Source organism: Crotalus tigris, unplaced genomic scaffold (assembly GCF_016545835.1).
Source record: "Crotalus tigris isolate CLP2741 ecotype Arizona unplaced genomic scaffold, ASM1654583v1 scf7180000018124.1459596, whole genome shotgun sequence".
In the NCBI taxonomy this organism is placed as follows: Eukaryota; Metazoa; Chordata; class Lepidosauria; order Squamata; family Viperidae; genus Crotalus; species Crotalus tigris.
In genome coordinates this window covers 891,156-908,759 of record NW_024096836.1, presented here as the reverse complement: position 1 = coordinate 908,759, position 17,604 = coordinate 891,156, and the positions used below count along the sequence as shown (strand labels likewise).

General features: G+C 41.4%; 1 protein-coding gene across 6 annotated transcripts in view; it reads right to left on the bottom strand.

Annotated features, from left to right (window-relative positions):
* The window catches only part of MARCHF10 (membrane associated ring-CH-type finger 10), a 126,894-nt gene extending 123,127 nt beyond the window's left edge, over positions 1 to 3,767 (bottom strand). For 2 of the 6 annotated variants that reach the window (XM_039348181.1, XM_039348182.1), the window contains exon 1: positions 3,600 to 3,695. The gene's annotated coding sequence lies outside the window, so the exon portion shown is untranslated. Of the gene's footprint in view, positions 1 to 3,599 lie in introns of all 6 variants that reach the window. The other 4 variants (XM_039348184.1, XM_039348185.1, XM_039348183.1 and 1 more) reach the window with 4 other exon arrangements.
* Positions 3,768 to 17,604: the final 13,837 nt, after the last annotated feature.

The following is a 17,604-nucleotide window of genomic DNA, read 5'->3' as shown; positions in this document are numbered from 1 at the left end:
TCCCTCTCTCTCGTTCTAATCTCCTTCCTTCCTTCCTTCCTTCCTTCCTTCCTTCCTTCCTTCCTTCCTTCCTTCTTCCTTCTTCTTCCTTCCTTTCCCCCTTTTCTTCTTTTTCTTTCCCTCTTCATTCTCCTTTCCTTCTTCTTCCTTCCCCTCTTTCCTTCTTTGTTTTTATCTTTCCTCTTTCCCTTTCTCCTTTCCTGTCCCTTCTTGGATGTTCAAATGCAAAAGGGGAAACATTTCTCGATGCCTCCTTGCCTTGTGATCAAATGTCACTTTTGCTAGTAATCTGTGGCCACTTAAAAGACTGAGAACAAACCAGACTCAGTTTATCCCGTGCTTGCATTTAGTGCGGGCGTCCACAGACACCAGTACAGCAAAACTGTCAAAATGGGGCTGTGATAGTTGATCAGAGCTCCTCCGTTTTTTACGTGAAACAGTTTTAGCATTTAGGAACAAAGGTAGGTTAGTTGCTTTTCTATTAATAAATAATCCTTAAAAGAGCTCTCCTGCAGGAACCCTGCCATGATCTAATTCAGACTGGAAATATAGTAAAGGAAAATATTTCCCCCAACTCTGCTTTGGCCTGTTTTCCCCACTGGAAATGGATGTTTGTAACATACAAGGAGGGAATACTTTCCTAAGAGTTCACAATTCAAGAATACCAGTGTTAACTTGGATTGCCAATAAAGTCCTGCCTGTGACAAAAGAGAACACAAAATAGCTTTCTTCTTTGAGCCCAAGTCTCAATGGATACAGGATTGAAGCAGAACTGTGTGAACTGGGGCATCTCCAACCAAGTTGTCTCTCCTTCCTTCCTTCCTTCCTTCCTTCCTTCCTTCCTTCCTTCCTTCCTTCCTTCCTTCCTTCCTTCCTCCTTCCTCCCTCCCACCCTTCCTTCCTTTGTTCCTTCCTCCATTCCTCCCTCCCTTCCTCCCTTCCTTCCTTCCTTGGTTCCTCCCTCCCTTCCTCTCTCCCTCCCTTTTTTCCCTCCCTCACTCCCTCTCACCCTTCCTTCCTTCCTCCGTTCCTTCCTTCCTCCCTTCCCTTTTCCTCCCTCTCACCCTCCTTTCCTCCCTCCATTCCTTCCTTCCTTCCTTCCTCCTTCCTTCCTTCCCCTTCTCATCTCTTTCCTTCCTCTGAGTTCAGGAAAGGGTGATGGGAGGGGGAGAGATTGCCAGCGTTGCCAGTGTCCATGCTGCTGCTGGTCATCGCTATCCCACGAAGGTGGGCGGGGCCGGTCCCAGTGAAAGGGAAGCCTTGTGGCTGTGAGGCTAGGTCAGCAAGTGAGCCATGGAGGTACTGGTGGGAGGAGGGGATGGCACTGATCCACAACCTAGTTGCATCCATCAAAGCCAGAATGCGCTCAGCCTTAGATCCATGGGGCAGCCCTGGAACCAGTGAGGAGCTGCCCCACTGCCTCTGCTCTGCCCCCTGGTTGTGCGCACAGGAGACAACCAGTGACGGCATCCTGGGTGAAGTCAGCCTGCAAGGCAAGACAGCCAGCAGGATCGCCCGACTCCGCCTGCTTGCAGCCTCTTGCACGCACGCCTAAAGGGCGGTGCAGGAGCACCTATTGCTGGTTCGAGGGCTGCCCCATGGATCTAAGGCTGAGCATGTTCTCGCTTTGATGGACGCAACCAGGTTGCAGATCAGTGCCTGGTCGGCCTGGGCTGGGTCGAGGTGCCGAGGGCCAATCCTTCGCTGTTTCCAGAGTAGATCCCCGGAACCACATGGTGGGCTGGATCCGGTCCATGGGCCTTGTGTTTGACATGTCTGCTCTAGACGTCCCTAGATTCCAGGCCATTACCAAGGTTTTGGCAGGGCCGTACAAACAACACCTTCAGGATATCCCCCATTTGCTCTGGAATCTATTAGGGTCCATCAGTTGGCATAAGAACATCTCAGGGACACCAGGACATGATCTGACTATGATAAGGAGGATAATCTTAAATCCTCCACCAGGCCATGTTGCCATTGCTCTAACAAGAAAATCAGATCTGGTCTGTGATCACTATCCTGAGTCGAACTCATGATAATCTGCTGGCATGATGGTCATGAATTCCTGGACCACTTTCAAGACTGAACCCAAAGATTGAAGTCTCCCAGAACCATAAATGTGGGAACTCCTCTGCCAGCCCTGAGACAGCTTTCAGCAGTTCAGGCCTGAAAGTTGTCACACAACAGGAAGGCTTGTATACTAGGAATAATCCTAACTGATTCTGTAAGCTCAGCTTCAGAAACAGAGTTTCACAATTAGAAACTTGCAGAGCAAGGTCTCTGAAGGCCAAAAGAGATTCTCTTTGGATTTTGCCAAATCCAAAATCAGCTGGATATATCTTCAAACGTGTCCCCCCCCCCCTTTCTAGAGACACTCAGGTCTCAATGATGCATGCCATGTCAGCTTGCTTCTCCTCAAAACCTCAATATATGATTTATTTCCAAACATCTTCTACTTCAGCTCAATAGCTATGTATAAAAACGTTCCAAAACATTTTATAGAAACATGATTTGAAATCCCTGGTCACTTTAGGGTGAAGAAAGTGATGGTTAACTGCCAGTAATATATAATATACTGCCAGGATTAGAAGAGTCTCTTCTGCTGTCTAAGAGGGAGACCTAAATAAATGGGGAAATCTTGACCATACTGTCCACACTGACAAGATGGATATCTTTGTATTGTGAAAAAGATAAAGTGAAAACTTATTTTTTTTAAGTTGTGATTTGTGAATGAAAACTGAATTCTTTTAGCTAAATGAAAGTAGATTTCCATTTTTATCTATGGGTCAGCAATTCATAGATAAATTAATTTGTACTTTACTGAACAAAATAACCAAATGGAATAACTGTAATCTGTATTATTAGATTAAATCTACATAGATCATTAGATCTTCCTTGGCCTTTTGTATTATCTAGCCTGATGTCATATTCAGGTAGATTCTATTATGACACTTTGGATAGTCCTAATAAAAAAATCCAAGTTGATGGAATGTTTAAAGCCTGGACCAAACTAGAAACTGGTATCAGCCCTAGGAAGAAGATAGTGGCAAACCACTTTTAAAAATGATGCCAAGAATACAGGGACTTACCTGATTGATTCCCCAAAATCAAAACTGACTGAAGGCACAACACAAAATGAAACAGGTTAACTGTCTAATCATAGATTGCGATTTTTTCCCCTGGCAGGCCCATCAGGTGATATTTTCCAGTGGCTGTAGTTCCCTTAATATAGATATATATATTACAGAGAAGGTAACAGGTGTCAAAATGTCTGTTTTCTTCATAGACATTTACTGAACGTCAAATTTTAACTAGGTTATAGCTACCCATGTCTATCTTTAAGTCTCCTATTGTGAAATGAAATCGTAAGAATTCCCCCATTATACTGGGAACGGAATGTAGGGAAAAAAGAGATGTACTTCACAAGCGAGACATAAATATATAAAAACCGCCGTGGCCATCTTCAGAAATGGAATTGCGCCCATAATAGTAAACAAACCGTATGTGTAAAAGTAAATCTCACAATCAAAAAAGGAGGGGGGCATACAATCTTTTCCCATTTAAACAAGCGGAGCTGAGAACGCCAAGAAATTTCTCACCTTCCTATTTTTGGTCTGCCTGCCTCAGGCGCGTTCGCGCTTTCTTTCTCTCCAAGCCGTCGAGTAGCGTCTAACCCGTTTCCGTAGCAACCCCATAGTTCCGGTTTAAGGATAGAGAAGAACGAGCGAGCGTGCGCACTATGCCATGATGGTAAAACACCATAGAGATAGGAAATCATAGATAATGTTGAATGAACAAAAAAAAGCAGCTAGTTTTTCCTTAGAGAAGCCATCTTTAATTTGCCTCGCGGACAAGATGTTTGATTTTCTTGAAAGAAAATATCAGCTAGGAATTTATTTTACTGATTACTGTGAATTAGTTTTTTTAAGTTTAAAATGAGCCAAGAAATATTCATATCAATAAAGGAGAATATTTGTAGCTCAGGGTTCAAATGGTGCTGTTTTCTTGCAGACATTTCATTACCCTAACTAGGTAGCATCATCAGCACTAATAAGAATTGCAGCTTGCAGTTCGCATTCATATTTTTCGGAGAGGCGATTGTGCGCGCTCCTGCTGTAATTGAGATCGGTTGTGACAGCAGTGCTGGATTTCTTCAATTATTATTACTGTATAGAAGGTCTCCGTTGAGTCTCATGTACTGAATGTCTGAGTCAACAAGCGTTCTACACCAACCAAAGAGAGGGCGCCAAAGACACTCGGAAGTGGCGCTTGAGGCATGTCACCCGCGCCTCGTAGGAAAGAGGGCGGACCGAAGCTTATTTAACTGTCCGCAGTTCATGCGTTGTGCAGTTATTACCTTCGTCATCGGTTGGTCTCGTCATCATGCGCAAAACAGGCCCCCTCCCCCGCCTACCCGTCGGTGGAGTGGGTGACAGTGGAGGCGATTCCTCGGATGTGTGTTTGTACTTGTCGGCCGTAAATTGGTCAGCATTTGTGTAGGAAGACATAAACGCCTTAGTTTAATATATATATATATATATATATATATATATATTATAATATATAATATATATATTATATATATATAATATATATATTACCTTGAATGAACACCCTGTCAGCCCAGATATGTGGGAGAAAGAAATAAGGAACCCGAAATAGCTATACCATTCTCTCATTCTTTGTTAGCAAAACCTAAAAACCTATATATATATATAATATTATATATAAAACCTACATACATACTACATACATACATATATCATACATACACATACATACTATATATATATATATATATATATATATTTGTTTTCTGAGGTTTTCGCGGGTATTTGTATATAGGTCTTTGGTTGTTCGGGTTTTCTCCCGCGTAAAATTGGAAGTGTCTTGGCAACGTTTCGACGAAGTCACATTCGTCATCTTCAGGCTGGTGTTTTTAGCTTCTTGCTTTGAGCAGCAATGTGTGGTTTTAGCTGTTTCTTCCTTTTAACTGCCAGTGAGGGTATGAACTGATTGGATGGGAGCTTGGCTGTGTTCTGATTGGGTGGAGGTGTGTTCTGAATGGTTAGGGGCTTGGCTGTGCTCTGATTGGCTGGGGGAGTGTTCTGTTTGGTTGTGCTCAGGTTAGTCTGAGTTGCAGAGGGGTTTAAGATTTTGGGGTTAGGGAGTCGTTTGTCAATAAGGGCAGGTTTCCAAATGGCTGGTAGGCGGGAGGTATCATCTCGCTTGTTCATGCTGTGTGGGCGTTTTTCTATCTCGATGGCTTCTCTGATTATTCTGTTATTAAAATGTTCACTTTTGGCAATGGTTCTGGTATTTTTAAAGTCAATTTCATGTCCTGTGGCTTTAAGGTGTTGGACCAGGGAAGATGTTGGTTCCTCTTTTTTGACTGAGTTCTTATGTTCTTCAATGCGTGCACTTATTCTTCTGTTGGTTTGTCCGATGTATGTGGTGGGACAAGTGGTGCATGGGATTTCGTATACTCCTTGATTTTCTAATTCAATTTTATCTTTGGGGTTTCTAAGGATGGTGGATATTTTTCTGTTTGTGCAGAATGCTGTTTTGATGTTGTGTTTATGGAGGATCTTACTGATTCTGTCTGTGGTGCCTTTTATGTATGGGAGGAGGGCTTTGCCGTTTTCTTGTTCTTTGTCTTGGATTTTAGGGGGGTTTCTTTTTGGATTAGGTTTGTAATCTTATTTCTATGGAATCCATTGGATGTTAGTACATTGGTGAGAGTGTGTAGTTCGGGTTTTAGGTGTTGTTCGTCAGCTAAGCGTTTTGTTCTGGAGATGAGTGTCTTGGCTACAGAGTTGATCTGTGCTGGGTGGTGGTGTGAGAGAGCGTGCAGATAGCGGTTTGTGTGTGTTTTCTTCTGGTAGATGGTGTGTCCTAGGGAGCCATTGGATTTCTTGTAGACTAAGACATCCAGGAAGGGAAGTTGGTTGTTAGTTTCTGTTTCCATGGTGAACTGTATTTTGGGGTGTAGGCTGTTGAGGTGTGTGAGGAAGTTGTCCAGTTTTTCTTTCCCATGTGGCCAGATTATGAAGGTGTCGTCTACGTATCTGAGCCAGAGTTTGGGTTTGTGATCCGATTTTTCTAGAGCTTGGGTTTCAAAGTGTTCCATGTAGAGGTTGGCAATGACAGGTGAGAGGGGTGATCCCATGGGTGCTCCTTCTGTTTGTTTGTATTTTTGTCCATTATAGATGAAGTATGTGTTGGATAGGCAGTGGTTGGTCAGATCTAAGATGTGTTTGGGGGGGGTTATATTTGTTTTGAATAGCTGTCAAGGCTTCTTTGATAGGCACTTGGGTGAAGAGGGATATGACATCGAAGCTCACTAGTAGGTCGCTGGGCTGTAAGCTTTGTTTCTTTATGATCTCTATAAACTGGAATGAGTTTTTTACGTGTGAGGTGATGGATTCTGCATAGGGCTGTAGTTGTTTGGCGAGAAATTTGGCTAGGTTTTGTAGAGGTGAGCCTATGGAGCTGACTATAGGTCTGAGTGGGGTTCCTTCTTTGTGTATCTTGGGGAGACCATAGAGTTTAGGGCATCTGGATGATTTCTCTCTGGGAATGATTCTTTGCTGGATCTCTTCGCTAATGGGGGAGGCTTTTATCTTGGTTCTGGTGGTTTTTTCCAGGTAGGTGGTGGGATCTGTTACCCTAACCCCAAATCTTAAACCCCTCTGCAACTCAGACTAACCTGAGCACAACCAAACAGAACACTCCCCCAGCCAATCAGAGCACAGCCAAGCCTCTAACCATTCAGAACACACCTCCACCCAATCAGAACACAGCCAAGCTCCCATCCAATCAGTTCATACCCTCACTGGCAGTTAAAAGGAAGAAACAGCTAAAACCACACATTGCTGCTCAAAGCAAGAAGCTAAAAACACCAGCCTGAAGATGACGAATGTGACTTCGTTGAAACGTTGCCAAGACACTTCCAATTTTACGCGGGAGAAAACCCGAACAACCAAAGACCTATATACAAATACCCGCGAAAACCTCAGAAAACAAATAGATCCACCCCGCACTTTGGGACAAATCCAAACAACTCGCCGTCTGGAGAGCAGAAACACAGACCACCCTCAAGACAGATACACACACCAACAAATTCCGAAGACTACAAGAACGCCAGAAACAAACCCCTCCTCCCTCACAGCCACACATGAAACAAACAGTGCATAACATCTCAGATAGGATCCTCACCAAAGCCGAAACCAATGTCCTTTCCAAAGGATTCAACTTTGCAGTCGCTCCCAAACACATCCCCACTGAAACCATTATATGTGAAGTTGAAACCAGCCTGACCAAAATCAACCCCGATGACGCTAACAAAATCAGACTCAAAATCACCAACATCCTCTGCACCAGCAAGCCACCCAAAAGCAACTTACCCAAAGAAGAACAGACAGCACTACGTAACCTGAAAGAAGACACCAGCATAATAATCCTACCAGCAGACAAGGGCAACGCCACGGTGGTTATGAACACATCTGACTACCAAACCAAATTAACCAACCTACTCCAAGACTCCACATACAAACCCCTAAATACAGATCCCACCACCTACCTGGAAAAAACCACCAGAACCAAGATAAAAGCCTCCCCCATTAGCGAAGAGATCCAGCAAAGAATCATTCCCAGAGAGAAATCATCCAGATGCCCTAAACTCTATGGTCTCCCCAAGATACACAAAGAAGGAACCCCACTCAGACCTATAGTCAGCTCCATAGGCTCACCTCTACAAAACCTAGCCAAATTTCTCGCCAAACAACTACAGCCCTATGCAGAATCCATCACCTCACACGTAAAAAACTCATTCCAGTTTATAGAGATCATAAAGAAACAAAGCTTACAGCCCAGCGACCTACTAGTGAGCTTCGATGTCATATCCCTCTTCACCCAAGTGCCTATCAAAGAAGCCTTGACAGCTATTCAAAACAAATATAACCCCCCCAAACACATCTTAGATCTGACCAACCACTGCCTATCCAACACATACTTCATCTATAACGGACAAAAATACAAACAAACAGAAGGAGCACCCATGGGATCACCCCTCTCACCTGTCATTGCCAACCTCTACATGGAACACTTTGAAACCCAAGCTCTAGAAAAATCGGATCACAAACCCAAACTCTGGCTCAGATACGTAGACGACACCTTCATAATCTGGCCACATGGGAAAGAAAAACTGGACAACTTCCTCACACACCTCAACAGCCTACACCCCAAAATACAGTTCACCATGGAAACAGAAGCTAACAACCAACTTCCCTTCCTGGATGTCTTAGTCTACAAGAAATCCAATGGCTCCCTAGGACACACCATCTACCAGAAGAAAACACACACAAACCGCTATCTGCACGCTCTCTCACACCACCACCCAGCACAGATCAACTCTGTAGCCAAGACACTCATCTCCAGAACAAAACGCTTAGCTGACGAACAACACCTAAAACCCAAACTACACACTCTCACCAATGTACTAACATCCAATGGATTCCATAGAAATAAGATTACAAACCTAATCCAAAAAGAAACCCCCACCAAAATCCAAGACAAAGAACAAGAAAACGGCAAAGCCCTCCTCCCATACATAAAAGGCACCACAGACAGAATCAGTAAGATCCTTCATAAACACAACATCAAAACAGCATTCTGCACAAACAGAAAAATATCCACCATCCTTAGAAACCCCAAAGATAAAATTGAATTAGAAAATCAAGGAGTATACGAAATCCCATGCACCACTTGTCCCACCACATACATCGGACAAACCAACAGAAGAATAAGTGCACGCATTGAAGAACATAAGAACTCAGTCAAAAAAGAGGAACCAACATCTTCCCTGGTCCAACACCTTAAAGCCACAGGACATGAAATTGACTTTAAAAATACCAGAACCATTGCCAAAAGTGAACATTTTAATAACAGAATAATCAGAGAAGCCATCGAGATAGAAAAACGCCCACACAGCATGAACAAGCGAGATGATACCTCCCGCCTACCAGCCATTTGGAAACCTGCCCTTATTGACAAACGACTCCCTAACCCCAAAATCTTAAACCCCTCTGCAACTCAGACTAACCTGAGCACAACCAAACAGAACACTCCCCCAGCCAATCAGAGCACAGCCAAGCCCCTAACCATTCAGAACACACCTCCACCCAATCAGAACACAGCCAAGCTCCCATCCAATCAGTTCATACCCTCACTGGCAGTTAAAAGGAAGAAACAGCTAAAACCACACATTGCTGCTCAAAGCAAGAAGCTAAAAACACCAGCCTGAAGATGACGAATGTGACTTCGTCGAAACGTTGCCAAGACACTTCCAATTTTACGCGGGAGAAAACCCGAACAACCAAAGACCTATATATATATATATATATATATATATATATATATATATATATATATATAGTGCGAAGGCGAAAGACAACCCAAGGTCTCTTACAGAAATACCGTGTAGTTTTTACCTTTGTATTATACTCTGCAGGTGATTGATGTGCATGTACACAAATGTTTACTCTAGAAGCAGACATTCACGAACGATCCAAAGGTAGAAAACTGACCAGGGCATTTCTTTCAGTGGAGAAATGAACAGAGTGAAAATTAGAATTTCCTGTCTTCTAAATTATTATTGGTATTTGTAGAGATCAACTGGCTTGCCAACTGCCAAGTTTTAATACCAAATTTGTCTATTGCATAGGTATATTAATGAACATAGTGAAAATAAGAATCAAAGCATCTTTCTTTTCAATTCCACATTTTATTTTCTATTCAAAATGAGAATTTATTTAGCACATGCCATATCATATACGGACTGGCAATATATATTAACATTTCATCTACATTAGTAAAACACAATAAAATATAAATGTTAAAAAGATCTATGTTCAAATACCAATGTCTAGGCCATCTAACAACTGAAGTGCAGCATCGTTTATATTTTAAAAAATCAGATACTGGACTGGTTTATGCCAATCATGATGTGATCTACAGTTTGACGTGGACCCTGTAATCACAGTGAAGGGAGGATACTATGCCCATTTATACAAAGAGTCCCAGCAGACACTGTGTGAGGGGTCAATCCTGTTGAAGATGGTCTGTTACTGACATGGTAGTTCAAAAGCCTGGTACCTTTTTTTTTATTGAAAGTTTTTTAAACTTTACAAAACAAATCCCCTCCCCAAACCCCCACCCACCCTCCCATACCCTCCCCCACCTCCCCAAACCTCCCAAACCCTCCCCCAACCTTCCCAGAGCTGAGTACAGGCTTAATTAAAATTTTTCAGAAAAAGAAAAGAAAAACTTAAAACACATATAAATCCTAAACAAATCTAAATACATTAAATTAAATAGGTTATCTTCTCTAAAAAATAATAATTGCAATCATTAAACACATTATAATATACTCTAAACATTTTCTAGTATCATACTTATATTATTATCCATCATTCTGTATAAACTCCCTCCAAAACACAAATTTAAACATTACTTTCTTTGAATATCTATACCTACAATATAAAATCTAATCTCTCCCTCTTTCTTTATCCTAGAACACAAAAATAAACATATAAACCTTCATTATACCATTAAAACTAAATACTCTTTGAATACTTAAACTAAATATAAACTTAAACTTCTTATCTAAGATTTTCATTCAATCTCCATAATCTTCTCTCCTATCAAAAAAAAAAACTTAAAAGACATATAAATCCTAAACAAATCTAGGTACATTTAATTAAACAAGTTATCTTCTCTTAAAATAATAATAATAATAATAATAAAAAACCCCAATCATTAAACACATTATAATATACTCTGAACCTTTTCATATCATACTTATGTTATTATCCATCATTCTTTATAAACTCCCTCCAAAACACAAATTTGAACATTACTTAAAACATTAGAATTCCCTTATACACATTTAAATCTTTACCAATAACAAATTCCATCCACAATAAACACATTCCTTATCAGTCTCTCTTGTCCATAAACCATTAAAATTCCCTTATACACATTTAAATCTTTACCAATAACAAATTCCATCCACAATAAACACATTCCTTATCAGTCTCTCTTGTCCATAAACCTCAAAAGAAGTGCTTTGAAAACTGCCCTTAAAGCTAACTCCAAAAAGTTTGTAAATCTTGCTTCTCCCACAGACTCAGTACTCTTTTGAATACTTAAACTAAGTACTTAAACTTAAACTTCTTATCTAGAATTTTCATTCGATCTCCATCCTTGTCAGTCTCTCTTATCCATAAATCTCGAAAGAAGTGCTTTGAAATCTGCCCTTAAAGGTAGCTCCAAAAAGTTTATAAATCCTGCTTCTCCCACAGACTCAGGAGCCAATACTTGTGAGGCTTCCTTAAACTCCTTCTTCTGTTGCTCTTTTTCTTTACGATTATATGTTGCACGAGTTGTCCTCTGCTCCTTCATCTCGACTTGTTGAGGCCCCTCAAACTGAGATTTCCCATTTTTCATTAATATAGGCTCTTCAGACTGCAATTCTATCCTTAAAGTTTGCTCCAAAAAATTTATAAATCCTACTTCTCCTGCAGATTCAGAAACAAATACTTGTGAGGCTTCCTTAACCTTCTTCTGTTGCTCCTTTTCTTTATAGTTATATGTTGCACAGGTTATCCTCTGCTCCTCCATCTCAACTTGTTGAGGCCCCTCAAACTGAGGTTTCCCAATTTTCATAAGTATAGGCTCTTCAGACTGCAATTCTACCTTCTTTTCTTCCAAAGCTTTAAACTTAATAGATGGCGATGAACATACCCCCAAGACCGAAGTATAAAAGTCTTTTGCTTGAGAAACAGTATTAAGTCAATAACATATACCCAGGTAATTCACCACCATTCCAATCAGAACATCCCATCTGAACAGGATTCGTCTCTTTTTAAGTTCATCTGCTAAAAAAGCAAACTCCTTTCTTCTTCTTAAAATTTTAGATGGGATCTCCTTTAGAATTATAACATCTTGTGAAGCAATTTGAAATCTCTTCTTATAAAAAGCTTGTATAATTTCGTTGCGCAGGGATCTTTTCCCAAAGTAAATTACCACATCTCTTGGCAAATTCTTTTGCACTGCCACCACAGAGTTAACTCTAAATAATTTTTCAATTTCACTAAGTATTTCCTCTTTTTCTTTATTCAAAATCACAGCAAAGTCCTTTGCAACCATCTCTCTCAGATCTCCTTGCACAGACTCTCCCAAACCTCTGATTCTTAAGGCATATTCCATTTGTCTATATTGAAGCATAAGAATCTCATTTTCCATTTCTTTTTCCATGCTTTCAAATTTTCCCTCCATCAATTCCACTTTTTCATCTACCTCTTCTACACGAGAGTTCAGCTTTTCAAGGACAGAGGCAACTCCTTTTAGAGCCAAAACTATCTCTTGCCTCAAAATCTTATTATTTTCCTCTAAAATCTCTTTCATTTCTGCCCTAATTTGAGATATAACATTTCCCATCATATCTTGCAAATCCTTCACAATTATTGGCTGTACCAAGGAAGAGGGTGAAGCTATTGATTTAGGTTGTTGCACTGATGATAACACCGAAGAAGAAACCACCTTAGGAGCTGTAGGAATTACTGGACGCTTTGGAGCCATCTTAAAAAAAATCTTTACTCCTTCTTAAAAATTACAAAAATTAAGCAAAAGAAAAAGAGAGATTAAGTCCAAAAAAATTCAAAAAATCCTTCAAAAGGAGATCATTATAACAAAAAGATACTGAACGCTTTGGAGCCATCTTAGAAAAATCTTTACTCCTTCTTAAAAGTTACAAAAATTAAACAAAAGAAAAAGAGAGATTAACTCCAAAAAATCAAAAAATCCTTCAAAAGGAGATCATTATAATAAAAAGAAAGGAGTTAAAAAAAGAAAAGGGAAGAAGAAAAAAATAATTAAATAGAAAAAATCCATTCCATTTTTTTAAAAGTACAAAAAGCAAAACAAAGAAGTTAAACAAAAATAATAATGCTTCTAAAATCCAAACCCAACATCAAAATCAAATCCACATTCCGTTCCAATCATTAAAAAAAAAGGAAAAGGATAAAAAAAACACCAAAAAGCCTGCCGATCGCCATTCTACCTTCCCAAAAAAAAAAAAAAAACCGAAAGGCTTGCCGATCGCCATTTTACTTTCCCTTTCAACAAAAGAAAAAAAATAAAAAGAGGGAATATAAAAGTAAAAGTAAATCTTTAAACTTAAAATCCAAATAAAATCAAAGAAAGCAAAAGCTAAATCCTCTACTCAGCTCTGTCCGCCTCTAAAAAAAACTCACCAGATCACTTTAATCGCGGAGGTGGTTGCAGCGGCTTGTTTTGTCCCTAGGGACAAAAGCAGCTGGGAAGCGGAGACAGTCTGAACTCCGTGGGAGCACTCCTCTCACCCCCCATGGGGGTGCATGAAAGTGGCTCTACCACTATTCAGACAACCCTCTTCTCCCCCCCCCTTTGCCCGGGAGGGAGATTTTGAACCGCTGAACAGCTGATGGCCGCTGTTCATAGCGATTCAAACACTTACCCAGGAGGACGGCTACAAAGTAGCCGCCATCGCGCGCGCAGATCCACCGGAAGTCCAAGCCTGGTACCTTTTTTGTGGGGTAATTCATATGTCTTCCTATGTCTGGGTGTTCAGCGACCAATTTGGCTTTCCATTGTGAATCTATGTTAAAGTTGTTGGGCAGATGTTGTGCAAGTGCCAGGGGGACTTGTTGGATTTGAGTTTTCCTGCTGATAAATGAGGAAGATCAGCATGTACCGGTAGGAGTGAGTTGTTCATAATTTTTCTGTATTCTCTCACTAGTACATCTTGCCTTCATAAAGCTGGCGGTGCTCATAACAGGAAGCCAGCAAGTCAGAATTGTCCATTTATCATTCTCACAGTGTTAACTTAACTTCCTAGTATGGCAGTTGTTAAGCCATACAGGTTATAGTTTTCTGCTGCAGAGTAAACACTAGCATGATGACTTGAGAGTGGCAGCCGAGGCTCCTCATTTAGTTATATGTAATTTCTGGAGTATGTTGTTCGTAGTATTGATTTTTGCCGCTGTATTCTTTAGATATATCTTGTAATAGAATGTATGGTCCAATGTTACTCCAAGGTACTTTTTATGGGGATCACAGGGGAGTAGATCATGAGTGGGGAACTATGGTTCTTTTATGACTTGTGCAATTCCCAGAATTTCTAAGCCAGCCATATTGAGGAATTCTGAGTTGAAGTCGACAAGTCATAGTTCTCCACCTGGTGAAGTAGACCTTGGGGGGGGGGGTTTCATATGCTAGTTCATTGTTAAGGTGGAAGCAAGTAGTTAACATTTTGCTGGTGCTAGGAGTAAGCCTCCAGTCAGTGTTTTTCTTGCACTGTTATGGCCATATCCGCGTGTCCAAATTTGTGTCCCTCTGTCACCAGCATTGTATAATATAAGTTGAATAGTATAAGTGCCATTACAGAACTGAGGAACGGAGTTGTTTAATCTTCTTATATTATTTTTGTTATTCCCATTATTATCTAAAAAGATCTATCACTCAGCATGTTAGCAATTAGTCAGTAGAGATTTTTGCAGGGGATAATATGTTGGAGCTTTGGAGAGAGATACAATTCAAGAGGCTATTTGGTCAGGAGTTATATTGGGTATTTGTTGTGAGGGCTGTCTAGCTCCACCCAGTTTCCTTAGTTCCTACTGGATTTGCTTGAATGTAGTAATTCTGTGTCTTGTTCCCACTTCTTACAGAAAGCTATATTTCTGGATTGCTGCTCTATAATAAAGTCTTGTAGAATTTCTCCTTTCTCCAAATGAGAAATAATATGGATAAAAACAACAGGCAACAATTTCTTTGTTTCAAATATGTTAAAAATAGACTATAGGTTTTTTGCTTAATGCCTTGTTCGTGTTTAATGCAATGTAATGTGTGAATGTATTTCTCTTTTAAACCCTGCAAGTCAGCCAGAAATTTCTCAATATAGCTTAGATTCAACAAGCCTTTCAATTTTCAGCAATTTAGTTCCAACTTTTATTCTAATTCATCATTTCTCATTATATATTCTGATGTTTCATACATTCAATGCAGTTTTGTTAGTAATATTTTCTTTGCCCTCTACAGCAGGGCTTTTCAACCTGTGGTACGGGTACCACCTGTGGTACATTGGTACCTGGCAGGTGGTATGCGACCATCCTAGAAAAGTGGTAGCGGGGGAGAGGATTGAGCTGAACCAGTGGCAGCACCACACAAGCCTGAGTGAGAGATGGCTGGAACTGCAGGGGTGTCAGGGTTCAGCAGAAGCACCAGGATCAGTGCCGCTTTCCAGCTGATAGGCACTTCTTTGGGGCTGTCAGGGCTCAGTGGAAGCGCCAGCTCAGCGCTAATCCTGGTGCTTCTGCTGAGCCCTGAAGAAGGACCAATCAGCTGGAAAGCAGCACTGATCCTGGCACTTCTTCTGAGCACAGAAGAAGTGCCAGTTAGCTGGAATGTTGCAGCATATCCAGGGTCTTGTGATTTACATTCAGATGCTTGGCAACTGATTCATATTTATGATGGTCACAGTGTCCCAGGGTCATGTGAAGTGACCAAAACCTGCTGCAACCACCCAGCAGACGGGGGGAATAAAAACCAAACACCCCCCACTCCATCCCCGCTGCAAATCCTCAACAGAAATGCTCACAACCATGGAAACCTCGGACAGGAGGAAGAGATCTGCTGGGTGGGCAGGCAGGTGTCTTGCTCGGCTATGCCTTGGGGGGCACTTTTTTCAGTGCCGTTGTAACTTCGAAGAGTCACTAAGCCAGTGGTTCTCAACCTTTTTAATGCCGCGACCCCCAACCAGTCGTAAGTCGAGGACTACTCAACCGGTCGTAAGTCGAGGACTACTCAACTGGTCCAGCACTGTTTGCAGAATGGGACTTTTGGCGGGCTCAGCAGGGCAGAGACAGCCTGGACAATTCCTATTGGCTTTTGAAAGCCAATAGAATTAGACTCTATTCAAGAGAGTCTATTCTATTGGCTTTTAAAAGCCAATAGAATAAATGGGAGTAGCACAGCTAAGGAAAAGAGGGAAAAAATGGCAGACTGCGTTGTTTGGCAACCGCCGTGAAATGGTCGTTCGACCCCAAATGGAGTCCCGACCCACAGGTTGAGAACCACTGCACTAAGCGAACTGTTGTAAGTGAAGGACTACCTGTACTTTATCACTTTTTTCTATTTTTTGGTCATCAGGTTTTTGACACCTTGCTAGGCGACTGGTGCTACTCAGATATTGCCATACCCTAAAAGTGGTACAATGGGTGAAAAGGTTGAAAAGCCCGGCTCTACAGGTATGTGGTCTGTTTGATTTTTGGCTTATCCGTCTAGCAGTGTTGTATAGAATACTTTGAATCTTTCCATTATTACTAAAATAAATTTGGTTGACAAAAGATTAATAATTTTTAAAAATTGACAAATCTCATTCTTCTCATATATTTCTGTTATAATTCTTCAAAAATCATAATTTATGAAATTTATGCTCCACATGGGTTTCGGGTTGGAAAGAGTCAATAACCTATAACAGTGTTTTAGTTCTAAAATAAACTTATGAGCTATCTCTGATTCCCTGACACATCCCATTGTTGTTTGCAATGGCTTTATTTATGAAGGGAATATAATTATTAATACACATTCTGTAATGGGAGATTCTCAAAAAGAGCGGGAAAACTTGTTGTAAGGCAAAAAAACATATTGCCAGTTAGCAATGGATTAGGTGGTTGGAAAACATGTGACTAAAGTGGGCCCATCAACTGGGTCCATGTAGGAGGGATGTAGCGTGTCATCGGGACCAGGAGGTATTTGAGCTGTTGCCAATTTTGATTGTGTGTGGCTTCTTGATTTTGTTAATAGAAGTCCACCAGCCTTTGCAATGCTTTTGAATAAAAATTCTCTTTCAGTGACCTCCAAGCAGTGGTGAGATTCAGCCGGTTTGCACTGGTTCGGCAGAACTGATACCTAATGTATCTCCAATTCGGTGAACTGGTTGTTAAAATGGCACTTGAAAAAAGTGGAGTCCATGTGCGCATCTGCCTCGCGCTTGCCCCGTGTCTGCCATGCTCTCTATGATGCACTGCAGTTGATGTGAGGCGGCTGGCCAGGCACAGAAATGCGGTCGAAAACAGCGGAGTCTATGTGCACACCTGCTACATGCTCACCCTTCATGCCATGAGGATTGTTGCGCCGTTCCACCACTTGCAGCAGGAGGCTGCGAGGCTCATTGTGCCTATTGTGCACCGAGCCTCGCGGTCTTCTGCAGCAAGCAGCAATGCCGGCACGATGAGCCTCGAGGTGTCCTCATTTCTAGCCAGGTGATTGATTTAGTGAAGGCATGGGGGGAGGCGGGCGCTGCAGAGTCCCCATACACGAGAAGTTGGTGAAGGAGGAAGCAAGTGACAGCCCCAGTGGCAAGAAGGGCCGCTGAAAAGAGCGGAGTCTGTCTGTGCGCCTACCTTGCCTGAGTCAGCCCTGCTCTCCATGGCATACTACACCTGATCCGAGGCATGGAGAGCATGACTGACGGGTGAGCTTATAGCAGGTGCACACACAGAC